Source organism: Triticum dicoccoides, chromosome 3B, assembly GCF_002162155.2.
Source record: "Triticum dicoccoides isolate Atlit2015 ecotype Zavitan chromosome 3B, WEW_v2.0, whole genome shotgun sequence".
In the NCBI taxonomy this organism is placed as follows: Eukaryota; Viridiplantae; Streptophyta; class Magnoliopsida; order Poales; family Poaceae; genus Triticum; species Triticum dicoccoides.
The window spans coordinates 104889623-104909821 of NC_041385.1; positions in this window are offsets into that span (position 1 = coordinate 104889623).

Below are 20199 nucleotides of genomic sequence, written 5' to 3' on the forward strand. Positions count from 1 at the left end.
GCGAAACATAAAACATGCAACAAACAGGAACTGGCACTCGGCACTGGATCAATATGTTAGTCCCAAAAAATAGTATAAAAAGTTGCCAAAAGTATATGAAAGTTGAATAATATTGGCATGGAACAATCAAAATTATAGATACGACGGAGATGTATCATGCACCAACCCACATGGGGGCTGGTGCGCCCTCTACCTTGGTCGCCGTCCCTATGGAAGGAAAGGAGGAATGGCTAGTTCTACTTCTTGAAGTTGCGTTGGTTTTTCCCTTGAAGAGGAAAGGTCGATGCAGCAAAGTATAGATAAGTATTTCCCTCAGTTAGAGAACCAAGGTATCAATCCAGTAGGAGGCACAAGCAAGTCCCCAATCTATGCACCTAGACAAACAATCAAACACATGCACCCAACGCGGTAAAGGGGTTGTCAATCCCTTCATGGTCAATTGCAATGGTGAGATCTGATAGAGATAGATATAAAAGATTACTAAAACGTAAAATAAATAAATTGCAGCAAGGTATTTTTCTATTTTTGGTTTATAGATCTGAAAATATATAATGGAAAATAGACCCGGGGGCCATAGGTTTCACTAGAGGCTTCTCCCTTGAAGGAAAATAATATGGCGGGTGAACAAATTACACTCGAGAAACTGATAGAAAAATGCAAGGTTATGACGATATCCAAGGCAGTGATTATACATATAGGTATCACATCTGTGTCAAGTAGACCGAAACGATTCTGCATCTACTACTATTAATCCACACATCGACTGACTCCTGCATGCATCTATATTATTAAGTTCATAAGAATAGAGTAATGCATTAAGTAAGATGACATGATGTAGCAGGATAAATGATGTCTGCTAGAACTACGTCGGTATTTCCCCAAAGAGGAAGGGATGATGCAGTATACCGACGGTAGGTATTTCCCTCAGTGATGAGACCAAGGTTATCGAACCAGTAGGAGAACCTCCTCACACCACGTAAACATCACCTGCACACAAATAACAAATACTCGCAACCCAGCGTGTTAAAGGGGTTGTCAATCCCTTTCGGTTACGGCGCCTCAAGATAGGCAAAAAAACGTGAGGTAAAAGTGGTAGATAGGATAAATAGATTGCGGAACAAATAAATTGCAGCAAGATATTTTTGTATTTTGGTTTAATATATCTGAAAATAAATGCAAAGGAAAATAGATCGCAAAGGCAAATATAATGAAAAGAGACCCGGGGTCCGTAGGTTTCACTAGTGGCTTCTCTCGAGAAAAATAGCAAACGGTGGGAAAAAAGTTACTGTTGGGCAATTGAAAGAACTTCAAATAATCATGATGATATCCATGCAATGATCATTATATAGGCATCACGTCCAAGATTAGTAGACCGACTCCTGCTGCATCTACTACTATTACTCCACACATCGACCGCTATCCAGCATGCATCTAGTGTATTAAGTTCATGGGAAAATGGAGTAATGCAATAAGAACGATGACATGATGTAAACGAGATCCGTTTATCTATTGCGGAGATATAGATATCATCTTGTTATCTTTAGTAGCAATGATACATATATGTCGGTTCCCCTTCTGTCACTGGGATCAAGCACCGTAAGATCAAACACACTACAAAGCAAATCTTCCCATTGCAAAATAAATAGATCAAGTTGGCCAAACAAAACCCGAATATCGGAGAAGAAATACGAGGCTATAATCAATCATGCATATAAGAGATCAAGAAGACTCAAATAACTTTCATGGATAAAAACATAGATCTGATCATAAACTCAAAGTTCATCAGATCCCAACAAACACACCAAAAAAAGACTTACATCATATGGATCTCCAAGAGACCATTGTATTGATAATCAAGAGAGAGAGAGGAAGCCATATATCTACTAACTACAGACCCGAAGGTCTACAAAGAACTAATCACGCATCATCGGAGAGGCACCAATGGAAGTGGTGAACCCCTCCATGACGGTGTCTAGATTGGATCTGGTGGTTCTGGACTCTACGACGGCTGGAATTGATTTTCGTCGACTCCCCTAGGGTTTCTGGAATATTGAGGTATTTATAGAGCAAAGAGGCGGTTCAGGGGGCACCCGAGGTGGGCACAACCCGCCAGGGCACGCCTGGGCCTCCTGGCATGCCTTGGTGGGTGCTGCTCCCCTCGAGCCACCTCCCCAGGTGCTTTCTTGGCCCACTAGATGTCTTCTGGCCCAAACAAATCCTCCAGGAGTTTTGTTGCATTTGGACTCCGTTTGATATTGATTTCCTACGATGTAAAAAACATGTAGAAAATAGCAACTGACACTGGGCACTATGTCAATATGTTAGTACCAAAAAATGATATAAAATGACTATAAAATGATTTTAAAACATCCAAGAATGATAATATAACAGCATGGAACAATCAAAAATTATAGATACATTGGAGATGTATCAATAAACTCAAGCAATATGATGAAAACCCCATCTTGTTATCCTTGATGGAAACAATGCAATACATGTCTCACTACGCCTACTTTGTCACTCGGTGAAATCACGCAAGATTGAAGCCAAAACCGAGCACCTCTCCCATTGCAAGAAAAATGAATCTAGTTGGCCAAACCAAACAGATAATTCGAAGAGAAATACAAAGATATCAAATCATGCATATAAGAATTCAGAGAATATTCAAATAATATTCATAGATAAGTTGATCATAAATCCACAGTTCATCGGATCTCGACAAACACACCGCAAAACAAAATTACATCGAATAGATCTCCAAGAACATCGAGGAGAACATCATATTGAAGATCAAAGAGAGAGAAGAAGCCATCTAGCTACTAGCTATGGACCCGTAGGTCTGAGATAAACTACTCACGCTTCATTAGAAGGGCAATAGGGTTGATGTAGATGCCCTCCGTGATCGATTCCCCCTTCGGCAGATTGCCAGAAAAGGCCCCAAGATGGGACCTCACGAGAACAGAGGCTTGCGGTGGAGGAAAAGTATTTTCGTGGATACCTCTGATAGTTTGGGAATATTTGAGGATTTATAGAGGCGGAGTTAGGGTTAGAGGGCCTCTAGGGGGCCACAAGCCAGGGGGCTCCCACCCAGGGAGCGCCCCTACGGCTTCTCGTCTCCTTGTAGGTATTTTGACCTCCTCCCCAAGTCTCGTAGGTGTCTTCTGGTCCAAGAAAAATTATCGTGAAAGGTCTATTCCGTTTGGACTCCATTTGATATTACTTTTCTGTAGATCTGAAAAACAAGGAAAAATAGAAACTGGCACTAGGTTGTAGGTTAATAGGTTAGTCCCAAAAATAATATAAAATAGCATATTAATGCATATAAAACATCCAAAACAGATAATATAATAGCATGAGACAATAAAAAATTATAGAGACCTATCAAGCATCCCTAAGCTTAATTCCTGCTCGTCCTCGAGTAGGTAAATGATAAAAACAGAATTTTTTATGTGGAATGCTACCTAACATATTGTACATGTAATTTTCTTTATTGTTGCATGAATATTCAGATCCATAAGATTCAAAACAAAAGTTTAATATTGATATAAAAATAATAATACTTCAAGCATACTAACAAAGCAATCATGTCTTCTCAAAATAACATGGCCAAAGAAAGTTATCCCTACAAAATCATATAGACTGGCTATGCTCCTTATTCATCACACAAAGTATTAAATCATGCACAACCCGATGACAAGCCAAGCAATTGTTTCATACTTTTTATGTTCTCAAACTTTTTTAACTTTCACGCAATACATGAGCGTGAGCCATGGATATAGCACTATAGGTGGAATAGAAGATGGTGGTTGTGGAGAAGATAGAAAGAAGGAGATAGTCTCACATCAACTAGGCATATCAACGGGCTATGGAGATGCCCATCAATAGATATCAATGTGAGTGAGTAGGGATTGCCATGCAACAGATGCACTAGAGCTATAAGTGTATGAAAGCTCAAAGAAACTAAGTGTGTGTTCATCCAACTCGCTTGCTCACGAAGACCTAGGGCAATTTGAGGAAGCCCATCACTGTAATATACAACCCAAGTTCTATAATGAAAATTCCCACTAGTATATGAAAGTGACAATATATGGACTCTATCATGAAGATCATGGTGCTACTTTGAAGCACATGTGTGGAAAAAGGATAGTAACATTGTCCCTTCTCTCTTTTCTCTCATTTTTTATTATTTTGGGCTCTTTGGCCTCTCTTTTCTTCTTTTCTCCCTTTCCCTCCTTTTTTATATGGGCTTCTTTAGCCTCTTTTATTTTGTAAAGTCTGGAGACTCATCCCAACTTGTGAGGGAATCGTAGCTTCCATCATCCTTTCCTCACATGGGACAATGCTCTAATAATGATGGTCATCACACTTTTATTTACTTACAACTCAAAAATTACAACTCGAAACTTAGAACAAAACGGAACAGTGGAAGTTGCATGGCAATATATCTCGGAATGACTATGTAAGTGCCATAATAGGTAGGTGTGGTGGCTGTTTTGAGGAAGGGTAATGGTGTGTTTAATGCACCGATGAAAGTTGCACCGTACTAGAGAGGCTAGCAATGGTGGAAGGGTGAGAGTGCTTATAATCCTTGGACTCAACATTAGTCATAAAGAACTCACATACTTATTTCAAAAGCCTAGAAGCTATCAAAACAAAGTAGTATGCGCATGCTCCTTGGGGGATAGATTGGTAGGAAAAGACCATCGCTTGTCCCTGACCGCCAGTCATAAGGAAGACAATCGATGAGAGCGCGCTTTGTGCCAACATACTATAGCCGCGGTGTCACAGCCTGGTTTTTGCCCTCTTTTCTTTGCTTGATTTTCAGCTGAGTTGATTTTGGATTTGGAGTTTTGAATCATTCCATTTGGACTTCACCACTTGGGTATCCCTTGATTTTCACCCAAGTGTTCCCTCTCCTCCTCAAATCCATCATTTCACCCCTAGCCAACCCAACAATATTGCTTGGAATAATTTTATTTAATGAAAAATATTCATTTTTGCCTCCAAAACCCTAGCTAAACTCCTTGACCTCCAAAGCAACCCTCATTTCTATTGCCCCAAAAATCCTGAGAAAAATCCAAAATATTCTTTGGACCCTAGGGAACATTCCTGAGCAATAATATTTCACCACTCTTTGGAATATTTTGGCTACAGAAAATAAAATCACTTCTGGGCTGAAATGGTAGTTTCTACAACAACTGCCTTTTTACTAGCTCCAATGTAGCTGGTTTTCCCTAAGCTTATTTACCTTAGTAAGAGTCAGTAAAAACCCAAAGCTCAGCCCTTGAATCCCTGTGGTTTGACCACAATAACTCCCCAAAGTTCCTGCCTAGTAACTTAACCTCATCACCATTTAACTTCTACTGCAAATGGAACCAAACCGAGCCATGGTAACACCTAAGTTTACTAAGGACTACACGCCAGACATGCTTGTTAGTGCGTAGGTGGCCTGATGTCATGGTCCACGCGGTGACCACGTTCGTCCGAGGGGGCTGGCATGCCAAACGCGCGCTCTGCGCATCGCCAGCGCCTCTGTAGAGCGCGTGCTCGCTGCCCAGCCTGCCACAGCGCGCCAACCCTCGCCCCCATCCTCGTCTCCACCTCCCTAACTCCACCCTGCCGCTCCCCGACGCTGGAGCTCGCCGCAGCGAGCACGGGCACGGTCCGGCCAACGGCACCGTGCGCGCGCACTATGTTCGTCCCTTTCCTCCTCGATCCTATGCTCGTCTGCGTCCGCGCATAGCTCCCGCGTGACCCCCGTCACCTTCCCCCTCTCTCTCTCTGATGTTGCTCGTCGCCGAGCGCCATGAATAGGTGTCCACCGGCGGAGCCCGAAACCCCCCTTGCCGCTCGCCTATATAAGGAGCCACCCCCAGCCTCCTCGAGCACCATCCCGCACTCTCTCACACCCAACAAACTAGTAGGAAGCCGCAGCCTGGCCGGGCAGGCCGCGGGCTGCCGTTCCAGAGCCGAGCTCACCGACGATCCCCTCTGGATCGTTCCCGCAGCTCCGGCCCTCCCTAAGCCAAGGCGACCCCGCCAGGGCCTCCGCCTCTCCTCTGTGAAGCCAACCCACCCCCTTGGAGCTCCTGAAGCCGCCCCTAGCCGCCGTCTTCCTCACCTCCAGCGACCACCACGTTCTACCTCCGCTTGTGAGGAAGAATTTGACGCCGTCCGGCCACCGTTAGCGGGTACGGGCACGTGCGCAATCGTCTTCTCCGTTGATCCCTCCCTCTTGTTTGCCTCCAAGAAGTCTCAACGCCGGCGTGAGCTCCGGCGAAGCGCCGCGCCTCTCTGTTTCCTTTTGCCGTCCCTCCGGCCTGACTAGCGGGGCCCGCTAGTCAGCCACTCATTACGCGTGCGAAGCGGTATGAGTGGTGGCGCCCCGGGAGAGTACGCCTTCGACGTCACCCCCCTCTGTTTTCTTTTTCAAATTCATTTAAATTCCAGTAGCATTCAAACAGCCACAACTTTTTATCTGAAAGTCCAAATGCATTGATTCTTTTCGCATCGTGTTGTGTGTCCAAAAATCTAACAGCACCAAAGAGATGGGATTTTTCCTTGCTGTATAGATTTTCTGGCAATTTTCAGAATGTTTCTTGATATTTTTCTTTGTGGTTTTTGAATATTTTCAGAAGAACCAGCTTGTCTTGAGGATCACCAGGAGCTTTGTGAACCTCATCAGTGCTAAGGCAAGCCATAGTAACATTTTTATGGTGCCACTTCAATATTTATGATTTTCATACTTGAACCTATGATTATTGATGCATTTAAATTAGTTATATAATAAATATGTTCTGTTATATGCTTGTTATGTTAAAATACTTGAACTTTAGAATGTTTGAAGTAAATATGGTTGGCAAGATAAGGAGAACTTAGTCGCAAGTGATAAATAAATAATATGTCGTAGAGTTTGATGAGTAATTTAAATATTATTTTTGCATGAGGTATAATGATGATAATGCTAGAAATGGTTCTGGTATAAGTAAAGAGAGGTTTTAACCAGAATAGTAGCATGAGTTTATGATGGCTCCGTAGGAGCGTGGTTGGTGCAGTCTTTGCACGGTTATGTGATGCATATGTTAAGTGATGCATAGTATGGCAGTACGACACCAGTTATTTTCTTTTCACATTAAGTTGAACTTGATTAATAATTCAACTTGAACATGTTGTTGACCGGGTCGTGGTGCCGCTGAAACGAGTCTTTCCCAGTGCAACCACATTTGCCAGTATGGGACGGCCTTAATGCATTTCATTGTCATGCCTCTGGTCGGTGCCTCAATTTAGGGAAGGTTATGGGTGTGCTGTACCCTGGCCCGGTAGGCAAGCATAACCTTGTGAGCCCGTTGTTAAGTTAATTTTGGTACCGGTCCCAGAGTAGATCGTGGCCATGACGGTGGTCGAGCTGTCTAGAGGTAGACACGGGCCCACCCAGGACTAGCCCGGTGGGGTCTGAGTCGGAAGGGCCGGGAGAGTGTCATGACAGTGAAATGGTTTCGTCGGAACGTTGTTGGTCCACCCGAATGGGAGTGCGAGGCCCTGGGTTTCGTAGTGTGGGTACAGTGTACTAACCTCTGCAAAGTGTTTTTAATCTGTCGATAGCCGAGTCCACGGTTACGAACACGCTCAAAAGTAAGGTACACCATGGGTCAACACTTAATAAATATGCACACTAAATTGCACTATGGATGGCAATGAGGTCATCATGTTGAGTTGGACATAAGTTGTCGGGTTGTGATCGTCGTAAGGATCACGGGCCACGAGTTGGTCGGGTTGTGATCGTCGTAAGGATCACGGGCCATGAGATGGTCGGGTGGTGATCGTTGTAAGGATCAGGAGTATGTTTTGGTAATATCTTATTTATTGGTCACATCTGGTAAGCAAGTCGGGAGAACGAGTACCTGTTGAGCATGGTCACAACATGTTGGATATATAGTTGCATTGTTGATTAATTGGATAAATATCATTATATTGTTTGTCATCATATTTATTTTTATTGTGAGCTTGCAAGTACATTCAATGTACTGACTTGGCGTGTCATGCCAGATTTCAGGAAAATCCCATTGGAAAGGAGTGTTGTCCGAGTCTAGACCGTGTCCACGTTGGTGTCCTTGTGCTATGGAGTCCCGGTACGTTGTTGTTCCGCTGCCGAGTAGTTGTCATGATAGAGGCCCCTCTATGTTCACTAAATAATGTACATATTGTTCAGCCGCACCGTGTGTGCCACCTGGCCTCGCTAGCCGTTGTAATATGAACTATGTTCCGCTAGTATGAAGAAAGTGGTTGTTTTCTGTACCATGTTGTTGTGTGTTGCCAGAAGACAAGGTCTCTAGGCTGGCAATGCAAGGTAAACCGGTCGCTCTGATCAGGGGTGCCACAACGCTTGGTATCAGAGCCGTGCTGATTGTAGGCCACGCTAGACTAAGCCGAGTTAACTGGACGCTAGATACGAGTTGTAGCTGAGTGTCGGTAATGACTGTAGCTGGTTGTTGCATTGCTTGCACTGATTATTTTTTTCTATGCTAACCTACTAATGGTTGTGAGTGTAGATGGCTCTGGTGCTGTATCCATGCCAGTTGCAGCTGATGCCGTACACGTCGCCGCATCTCCTTCGTAACGTGTGGCGTCGGTTGTACCCTCATGGAGACGATCCAGTCTATCATGTGTAGCGGGAGCGCCTAGCTGACTCGGTGTATGAGTATCACGCCGTGGTTACTTTGCGCACCAGTTCCGTTTCCGGCTCTTACACTCGTACCTATCATAGCGTCTATGCTTCTTCCGCTTCTCAGGCTGTCCAGTTTGCTCCATTCGAGGTACTTGTTGAGCTCCGCTACAACGAGGTCCGGATGCAGAATCACCCAGGTTTCCATTACTACCCTTCTCTCCACGATAATGGTCGTGTTCGTTTCCCTGTCATTGATCCGGAGTCTGATAGTTTAGCTAGCCACCTTTCTCGCTACATCACTGATAGCTATCTTAGGATCTATGAGCTGGCTCGTGAGCTGACTCGTGCCCGTACTGCTTTAGCCTCTACTTTAGTCTCTACTCGCTCAGCCACTACTTCTCCATCTGTGGGATTTATTCCCTACGTTCCTGCCAGTTCTAGATTCCCTGTTTCTCCGGTTACTCCCCCGAGTAGCTCGGGCACCGCGACTACGAGTCCACTTAGTGCTCCTACCGAGTGGGTTTCACTCCCCGCCACTCCTGCAGCCCCGATGATCCACCCTCCACCTGCCCCAAAGGGAGAGCCCTCGAGGCAGCATTGTCGTGTTACCTTTAACCCGGAGGTCTCCGTTAACCCCGTCAGTTCTGGATCCGAGTCCGCTTCAGGAGAGGACCCTGCAGCGCCAGCCGAGCAGTAGAGCTTCCGAGTATTCTCAGTCATCGGGATGGAGTATGGATGTAGTCGTACGAGTCATGATGTTTCGTTTCTTGTATGAGAGTAGTTGGACCTGGCATGTTGTTATCTTTCATGTATGAGTCTATGTATAATTATGTTGGACTTTATTTTATTCGCCGTATTTTTTTTGTCTTTTAGGTTTCACTTGGTTTTTGTTGCTGGTTTCTCCCCAGTTTTTGTTGAATGCTTCTCATCTCGGTTATGTTGACTTGGGAAAAATCATTTAGGATGACGCGGGGAGGCTGCAGTAGCAACATTTGCGAGGGTTCTCCTGTTCGGCGTTCCGCGTGACAAGCAGGACAATCACCTGAGCCGTACGTTCCACCACCGCCTCCACCGCCAAATCCGCCCTCCACCGAGCAAATTATGCGTATGTTCGAGGAACGACGAAACAATGATCTAATGGAAATATTCAGAAGTATTCAAGCAATGGTTGGACAGAATGGAAATTAGCCTGCCTCTCACTCCAAGCTATCCGATTTTCGAAGGACTAAGCCTCCCAGTTTCAGTCAGGCCATTGATCCCTTGGATGCAGATGATTGGTTAAGAACTATGGAAAAGAAACCTGAGGTTGCTCAAACTAATGAAGAGGATAAAGTTCCATTTGCAACACATTATCTGGAAGGCGCTGCTGCCATATGGTGGAAAAGTGAGAAAGCCATAGGGACTGAGAATGAAGCAATTACCTGGTCAAGATTCAAGGAGCAATTCTAGAAATATCACATCCCTGCAGGAATTATGAAGACTAAGCAGCGTGAATTTCTCACGCTCCTCCAAGGAAGTCAGCCAATGGGAGAATATTTACAAAAATTCAATCACCTGTCACATTAGTCTCAATATGACGTGGCCACTGAAGAAAGGAAGATGGACCGATTTCTTGGGGGATTGAACCCGCAACTTTGTTGTGCTCTTACTGTATTCGATGTTCCAGATTTCCAAACCCTGGTGAACAAGGCTTTCATTGCTGAAAGGGAACACAAGCACGTGTCAGATAGTAAGTCTGCCCATAACGATCACAAACGCAAGTTTGAGCCCAAGAAGGAAATGCAACTGGTGCAGAAGGTTCGTACCTGGCAGCCAACTCCGGTGGCGTACCAGCCTAGTTGGCAACAAAATGTTAACAAGACCACCACCCAAGTGAAGAATGATGTGCTCAACCCATTTATGGAGAATCGCGTGCGCAACAATTCCTGTTATACTTGCGGACAAACCGGACATTATGCCAAACGGTGTCCCAAGAACAACCGGACCAATGCTACGTTCAAGCCTCAAATCCATTATTTGGAAGCCGGTTCAAGTCAACACGATGTCACGGGATACGTTCATCATATTTCAGCCGACGAAGCCCAAGAAAATCCTGAAGTCGTCATTGGTATGTTCCCTATTAATAACATACCTGCAGTAATTTTATTTGACTCTGGGGCTTCCCACTCTTTTATTTCTCGGAGTTTTGTTGCCCAAAACAAATTTCCTTTTTCACTTTTGGGCAAGAATATGCTGGTACAAACCCCGGGATCTATTATTCAAAGCGATCTTGTCTGCCGCAATCTGGAAGTCAGTATCAACGAAATCCATTTCCCGACGTCTTTGATACTCATTGAGTCTGATAAATTGGATGTTATCTTGGGTATGAATTGGCTGACTCGGTACCAAGTATGCATAAATTGTGCGACCTGAGAAGTCAACTTCACCAGACAAGATGGACAAGCTACCAAGTTTATTGCTCGTAGAAGCATACCTTTCAAGGAAATGGTTTTTACAGCAATAGAAGAAATGGGATTAATTCCGGTGGTTAGTGAGTTTCCCGATGTATTCCCAGAAGAACTGCCAGGCTTGCCACCTGACCGAGAGCTTGAGTTTGCAATAGAACTTGTGCCCAGAACCACACCAATACAGAAGAAATATTATCGAATGCCGTCATCCAAATTGGTAGAGCTAAAGAAACAGCTCGATGAAATGCTCCAAAAAGGATATATCTGCCCCAGTTCCTCGCCATGGGGATCACCCGCTATTTTTGTGGACAAGAAAGATGGCAGCCTTCGTATGTGTGTGGACTACCGACAGTTAAATGATGTCACGGTCAAGAACAAATACCCTCTGCCAAGAATTGATGATTTGTTTGATCAGCTTAGTGGAGCCAAGGTATTCTCAAGATTGATTTGCGGACTGGATATTACCAGCTCAAAATTAAAAAGGAGGATATTCCCAAGACCGCGTTCACCAGTCGTTACGGTCTTTATGAATATACCGTCATGTCCTTCAGCCTCACCAACGCCCCCGCTTTATTCATGCACATGATGAACAAAGTATTCATGGATTTCCTTGATAAGTTTGTGGTCGTCTTTATCGATGATATACTTATTTACTCAAGAAGTGAAGAAGAGCATAAAGGACACCTCCGTGCAGTGTTACAACGACTCCGTGAGCACCAGTTGTACGCCAAGTTCAGTAAATGCGAGTTTTGGCTCAATCAAGTTGGATTCCTCGGGCGTGTGCTATCCGCTGAAGGAATAGCCGTGGACCCAAGCAAAGTAAAAGACGTGCTCGACTGGTTGCCACCTGCCACCGTGTCTCAGATCCGGAGTTTTCTTGGATTAGCCGGATACTACCGTCGTTTCATTGAAGGGTTCTCCAAGATTGCTAAGCCCATGACTGAGTTGCTTAAATAGGATAAGAAGTTTGAATGGACGACGTCAGACTGTGAGAAAAGTTTCGCTGAGTTAAAGAAGCGCTTAACAACTATGCCAGTATTAACACTTCCAGATATCTACCACAGCTTTGACGTATATTGCGACGCTTCCCGGCAAGGACTTGGGTGCGTGCTTATGCAAAATGGCAAGGTAGTAGCTTAGTCCTCACGGCAGCTACAACCCCATGAAGGAAATTACCCCACTCATGATTTGGAATTGGCCGCGGTAGTTCATGCTTTAAAAATTTGGAGACACTACCTCAATGGAAAAAGGTACCAAATTTTTACCGATCACAAAAGTCTCAAATACATATTTACTCAGCCGGATTTAAATCTCCATGAGCGAAGATGGCTGGAGTTGGTCAAGGATTATGATCTTGGAATAAATTATCATCCGGGTAAGCCAACGTGGTTGCCGATGCACTCAGTCGAAAGCCCATCAGTTTAAACGTCATGCTGGAATCTCTGCCATCCGAACTTAAAGAAGAAATTGCTTAGCTCAACCTGGTCATAGTTGAGGCTGGCCTTGCCAATATTCTGACAATTACCCCTACTCTTGAGGAAGAAATCCGCAAGGCCTAGCCAGGCGATGCCGATCTGCAGAAACACATCAAGTCATCTGATTTCTCGAAGGATCAGTGCGGTACCCTCCGATTCAGGGGAAGGATTTGTGTGCCTAATCAAGATGATCTAAAGCAGAAAATTTTGTTAGAAGCCCACGAATCCTCGTATTCAATCCACCCTGGAGGCACAAAAATGTATGAAGACCTTCGACAAATATTCTGGTGGGATGGAATGAAGAAAGACATTGCTTATTTCGTGGTCTGTTGCGACATATGCAACAAAGTTAAGGCGGAATATCAGAAACCAGCCGGACTTCTCCAACCATTGCTTGTGTCACAATGGAAATGGGACGATGTCTATATGGATTTCATCACAGGATTACCCAGGACCCGACGAGGCAATAATGCGATCTGGGTCATAGTGGACACATTAACCAAGGTGGCCCACTTCCTCCCAGTCAAAACCTCATACCGAGCAGATGAGCTTACCTGACTGTATGTATCCAGGATTGTCAGTTTACATGGAGTTCCCCGAACCATCACTACTGACCGAGGTTCACTTTTCACCTCTGCGTTCTGGACCTGTCTCCATCAAGCTCTTGGAACGGAATTAAAATACAGCACCGCTTATCATCCTCAGACGGATGGGCAAACGGAAAGAGTAAATCAGATACTCGAAGATATGCTCCGAGCCGTTTTATCCCAAGGACCACAATGGGAAGATTGCTTGTCGTACACCGAGTTATCGTATAACAATGGGTTCCAGACCAGTTTAAAGATGTCACCTTATGAAGCTTTGTATGGCCGTAAGTGCCGCACTCCATTAAATTGGTCTCAAACCGGAGATAGCCGTATTTTTGGAACAGATCTCATGCTGGAAGCCGAAAAACAAGTCAAGGAGATCCGAGACAGATTACAACTGGCCAAATCGCGACAGAAAAGTTATTACGATGCAAAGCACCAGCAGATCAGTTTTGAACCCGGAGAACATGTCTACCTTCGAGTCACACCCATGAAGGGAATAAAAAGGTTCCAAACCCATGGAAAATTGGCACCCAGGTTTATTGGTCCATTTCCCGTCATGACACGAGTAGGTGTTGTGGCATATCAATTGGAGCTGCCTCCGGAACTGTCAGACGTGCACAACGTGTTCCACGTTTCACAACTACGACGGTGCATCTCACCACCCGAGAAAAAGACCAATTTGGCAGAAATAGAACTGGCAAAGGACTTGACCTACGAAGAGAGGCCAGTGAAAATTTTGGATCAGATGGAAAGGGTCACTCGCAGTAAGTCACGAATGTTTTACAAGGTTCAATGGATGCATCATACCGAGTCAGAATCAACCTGGGAATCAGAAGAATTTCTAAGGGCATGTTATCCAGAATGGTTTTCCCAAGCAACCGAATCTCGAGGACGAGATTCATTCTAAGTGGGGGAGGTTTGTCACAGCCTGGTTTTTGCCCTCTTTTCTTTGCTTGATTTTCAACTGAGTTGATTTTGGATTTGGAGTTTTGAATCATTCCATTTGGACTTGACCACTTGGGTATCCCTTGATTTTCACCCAAGTGTTCCCTCTCCTCCTCAAATCCATCATTTCACCCCTGGCCAACCCAACAATATTGCTTGGAATAATTTTCTTTAATGAAAAATATTCATTTTTGCTTCCAAAACCCTAGCTAAACTCCTTGACCTCCAAAGCAACCCTCATTTCTGTTGCCCCAAAAATCCTGAGAAAAATCCCAAATATTCTTTGGACCCTAGGGCACATTTCTGAGCAATAATATTTCACCACTCTTTGGAATATTTTGGCTACAGAAAATAAAATCACTTCTGGGCTGAAATGGTAGTTTCTACAGCAACTACCTTTTTACTAGCTCCAATGTAGCTGGTTTTCCCTGAGCTTATTTACCTTAGTAAGAGTCAGTAAAACCCGAAACCTCAGACCTTGAATCCCTGTGGTTTGACCACAGTAACTCCCCAAAGTTCCTGCCCAGTAACTTAACCTCATCGCCATTTTTACTTCTACTACACCTGGAACCAAACCAAGCCATGGTAACACCTAAGTTTACTAAGGACTACACGCCAGACATGCTTGTTAGTGTGTAGGTGGCCTGATGTCACGGTCCATGCGGTGACTGTGTTCGTCTGAGGAGGCTGGCATGCCAAACGCACGCTCTGCGCGTCGCCAGCGCCTCTGTAGAGCGCGTGCTCGCTGCCCAGCCTGCCGCAGCGTGCCAACCCTCACCCCCATCCTCGTCTCCACCTCCATAACTCCACCCTGCCGCTCGTCGACGTCGGAGCTCGCCGCAGCGAGCACGGGCACGGTCCGGCCAACGGCACAGTGCACGCGCACTGTGTTCGTCCCTTTCCTCCTCGATCATGTGCTCGTCCGCATCGGCGCACAGCTCCGGCGTGACCCCCGTCGCGTTCCTCCTCTCTCTCTGACGTTGCTCGTCGTTGGGCGCCGTGAACAGGTGTCCACCGGCGGAGCCCGAAACCCCCCTCGCCGCTCGCCTATATAAGGAGCCACCCCCAGCCTCCTCGAGCACCATCCCGCACTCTCTCACACCCCACAAACTAGTAGGAAGCCGCGGCCCGGCCGGGCAGGCCGCGGGCTGCCGTTCCGGAGCCGATCTCATCGGCGATCCCCTCTGGATCGTTCCCACAGCTCCGGCCCTCCCCAAGCCAATGCGACCCCGCTAGGGCCTCCGCCTCTCCTCTGTGAAGCCAACCCACCCCCCTGGAGCTCCTGAAGCCGCCCCTAGCCGCCGTCTTCCGCACCTTCGGCGACCACCATGTTTTGCCTCCGCTTGTGAGGAAGAATCTGACGTCGTCCGGCCACTGTTAGCCATGCTACGGGTATGGGCAGGTGCGCAATCGTCTTCTCCATTGATCCCTCCCTCTTGTTTGCCTCCAAGAAGTCTCAACGTCGGCGTGAGCTCCGGCGAAGCGCCGCGCCTCTCTGTTTCCTTCTCCCCTCCCTCCGGCCTGACTAGCGGGGCCCGCTAGTCGGCCACTCATTACGCGTGCGAAGCGGTATGAGTGGGGGCGCCCCGGGAGAGTACGCCTTCGATGTCACCCCCCTCTGTTTTCTTTTTCAAATTCATTTAAATTCCAGTAGCATTCAAACAGCCACAACTTTTTATCTGAAAGTCCAAATGCATTGATTCTTTTTGCATCGTGTTCTTTGTCCAAAAATCTAATAGCACCGAAGAGATGGGATTTTTCCTTGCTGTCTAGATTTTCTGGCAATTTTCAGAAGGTTTCTTGATATTTTTCTTTGTGGTTTTTGAATATTTTCAGAAGAACCAGCTTGTCTTGAGGATCACCAGGAGCTTTGTGAACCTCATCAGTGCTAAGGCAAGCCACAGTAACATTTTTATGGTGCCACTTCAATATTTATGATTTTCATACGTGAACCTATGATTATTGATGCATTTAAATTAGTTATATAATAAATATGTTCTGTTATATGCTTGTTATGTTAAAATACTTGAACTTCAGAATGTTTGAAGTAAATATGGTTGGCAAGATAAGGAGAACTTAGTTGCAAGTGATAAATAAATAATATGGTCATAGAGTTTGATGAGTAATTTAAATATTATTTTTGCATGAGGCATAATGATGATAATGCTAGAAATGGTTCAGGTATAAGTAAAGAGAGGTTTTAACTACAATAGTAGCATGAGTTTATGATGGCTCCGTAGGAGCATGGTTGGTGCAGTCTTTGCACGGTTATGTGATGCATATGTTAAGTGATGCATAGTATGGCAGTACGACACCGGTTATTTTCTTTTCACATTAAGTTGAACCTAATTAATAATTCAACTTGAACATGTTGTTGACCGGGTCATGGTGCCGCTGAAACGAGTCTTTCCCAGTGCAACCACATTTGCTAGTATGGGACGGCCTTAATGCATTTCATTGTCGTGCCTCTGGTCGGTGCCTCAATTTAGGGAAGGTTATGGGCGTGCTGTACCCTGGCCCGGTAGGCAAGCATAACCTTGTGAGCCTGTTGTTAAGTTAATTTTGGTACCGGATCCTAGAGTGGATCGTGGCCACGATGGTGGTCGAGGTGTTTGGAGGTAGACACGGGGCCACCCAGGACTAGCCCGGTGGGGTCTAAGTCGCAAGGGCCGGGAGAGTGTCATGACAGTGAAATGGTTTCGTTGAAACGTTGTTGGTCCACCCAAATGGGAGTGCGGGGCCATGGGTTTCGTAGTGTGGGTATAGTGTACTAACCTCTGCAGAGTGTTTTTAATCTATCAATAGCCGAGTCCACGGTTACGGACACGCTCGAAATTAAGGTACACCATGGGTCAACACTTAATAAATATGCACACTAAATTGCACTATGGATGGCAGTGAGGTCATCGTGTTGAGTTGGACATGAGTTGTCGGGTTATGATCGTCGTAAGGATCACGGGCCATGAGTTGGTCGGGTTGTGATCGCCGTAAGGATCATGGGCCATGAGATGGTCGGGTGGTGATCGTCCTAAGGATCATGAGTATGTTTTGGTAATATCTTGTTTATTGGTCACATCTGGTAAGCAAGTCGGGAGAACGAGTACATGTTGAGGATGGTCACAACATGTTGGATATATAGTTGCATTGTTGATTAATTGGATAAATATCATTATATTGTCTGTCATCATGTTTATGTTTATTGTGAGTTTGCAAGTACATTCAATGTACTGACCTGGCGTGTCATGCCAGATTTCAGGAAAGTCTCGTTGGAAAGGAGTGTTGTCCGAGTCTAGACCGTGTCCACGTCGGTGTCCTTGTGCTATGGAGTCCCGCTACGTCGTTGTTCCGCTGCCGAGTAGTTGTCATGATCGAGGCCCCTCTATGTTCATTAAATAATGTACATATTGTTCAGCCGCACCGTGTGTGCCGCCTGGCCTCGCTAACCGTTGTAATATGAACTATGTTCCGCTCGTATGAATAAAGCGGTCGTTTTTTGTACCATGTTGTTGTGTGTTGCCAGAAGACAAAGGTCTCTGGGCTGGCAATGCAAGGTAAACTGGTCACTCTGAGCCGGGGTGCCACACGCGGCCTATTCAAGAAGTTACAACTCCTCAAGCAAGTAACAAAGAGTGTTGAAGAGTATTACAAGGAAATGGAGATTGCCATGATACGAGCCAATTTCACAGAAGATGATGAGCAAACTATGGCATGATTCTTGAATGGACTCAATCATCATATCAAGAAGATCGCCGACTTCCAACCTTACTCAAACCTCCTTGAGCTAGTGCACCAAGCCACCAAGATGACTACAAGTATGCCAAGTAGTCTTCCAAGAACTACGGATCCTCCTACAACCAAGCTTGAACGACTTCGACACCTTCTCCTTCAACAAAATCTTCCCCAAGCAACGGCGACAAGTCAAGTTACAATAAAACTTCGACATCTTCAAGTCATCCTTCCTCTACAAGCAACATCAAGCTGAGAGCTTCATCATCTACTCCTACCAATGAGACCATCAAGAAGAGCTTCATCAAATGCTTCACATGCGGCGACCGAGGCCACAAGTCATTGGTGCACCAACTGGCGCACTATGATTGTCAACGATGACGGCACCTATAACTCTATGAGTGATGAAGAAATGGAAGCCCTTGAGCATGTGGCCATGCACCGGCAAGTGAATCAAGATGAAGATGATCAACTCTTTAGTGATAATGGTTCGAGCCCCGCTCTTGTTGTCTCCAAGGTCTTGACGCTTCAACATCAACAAGAGGAAGACCAACGTTGCCCACACCAAAGCAGGCATCAATGGTCGTTCCATCAAGATCATCATCGACGGAGGAAGTTGTCACAACTTGGCAAGTGAAAAGCTATGTTCCAAGCTACAATTGGTCAAGATGAAGCATCCTCGTCCCTATAAGGTCCAATGGCTTAGCAACTACGACACTATCCAAGTGGAGCACACCGTGCAAGTCTCCTTCAAGATTGGAGCATACGAAGACATCTTGGAGTGTGATGTGGTTCCCATGTTCGTTTGCCATCTCCTACTTGGACGACCTTGGCAATTCTACCGCGGCGTCATCCACAATGGGAGAACCAATCACTATAGGTTCAAGATGAAGAGAAAGGACTACGTGCTACGACCTATGTCACAAAGCCAAGTAATTGCCGACAAGCAAGCATCCACCCATCATGGAGAGACTAGTGAGAGAGTGACCCACCAAAAAGAGAGTGAGCACCACAAGCCAAAAATGAGTGCCTCCACGATGAGCGACAAGAAAAATCTAGTTCTCTTAGCCACCAAAAGTGAGATGAGAGACGTGTGTGAGAACCCATCTCGTGTCACCCACTATGTCCTAATGTGCAAGGATGAAGTGGGAAGGACTAACAATTCTCACCATCTACCTTTAGTGTTGTCTCGTTTGTTGTAGGACTTCAAGGACGTCTTCCTCGATGAACTACCTCTAGGACTACCTCCACTATGAGGCATCGAACACTGAGTTGACCTCATCCCTGCTGCACTATTACCAAACAAGGCACCCTACCGCATCAACCCCGAAGAAACTAAGGAAACACATAGGAAAGTACAACAACAAATTGACAATGGGCATGTACGTGAAAGCTTAAGTCCTTGTGTCGTACTGGTCATTCTTGTGCCTAAGAAAGATGGTAGTTTTCGCATGTGTTCCGACTACCGTCCTATCAACGATATCACTGTTCATTATAGATATCCTATTCCTCGCCTTGATGACATGCTAGACGAACTTAGTGGAGCCACAATTTTCTCTAAAATTGATCTTAAAAGTGGTTACTATCAAATACGCATTCAAGAAGGTGATGAACGGAAAACCTCCTTCAAAACCAAATTTGGCTTGTATGAATGGTTGGTCATGCCAATGGGTTTATCCGAAGAACCCCAGACTTTTATGTGTGTGATGCTTTTTGTTCTTCGCCCCTACATCGTCGTATTTTTTGTGGTATACTTTGATGATATACTTGTGTTTAGGAAATCTCTAAAAGATCATGTCACCCATCTTAAAACGGGTTTGCAAACTCTTAGAAAAGAGAAACTTTATGCCACTATGGACAAATGCCTTGTTGGTGTTGATAATCTTGTTTTCTTGGGTTTCCTTGTGTCTTCTAAGGGTGTTCATGTAGATGAATGTAAGATCAACGCTATGAAAACTTGGCCACAACCAAATAACTTGCAACAAGTGCGTAGCTTCCTTGGTTTAGCCGGTTTCTATCATAGATTCGCTAAGGACTTTAGCACAATTGCCTCACCTTTGCATGCCTTGAGTAAGAAGAATGCACCTTTTGTTTGGGGGGCATCCCAAGAAACCATATTTCAAGAGTTTAAGAATTTGCTTACACATGCTCCCTTACTCGCTTTGCCCAATTTTGACAAAACTTTTGAAGTTCATTGCGATGCTAGTGGCAACGGTATAGGAGGTGTGTTAATGCAAGAGAAGCGCCCAATTGCTTACTTTAGTGAGAAACTTTCCGGAGCACAACTTAACTATCCAATTTATGACAAGGAGTTATATGCCTTAGTGCGAGTTTTGCGTGAGTGGGAACAT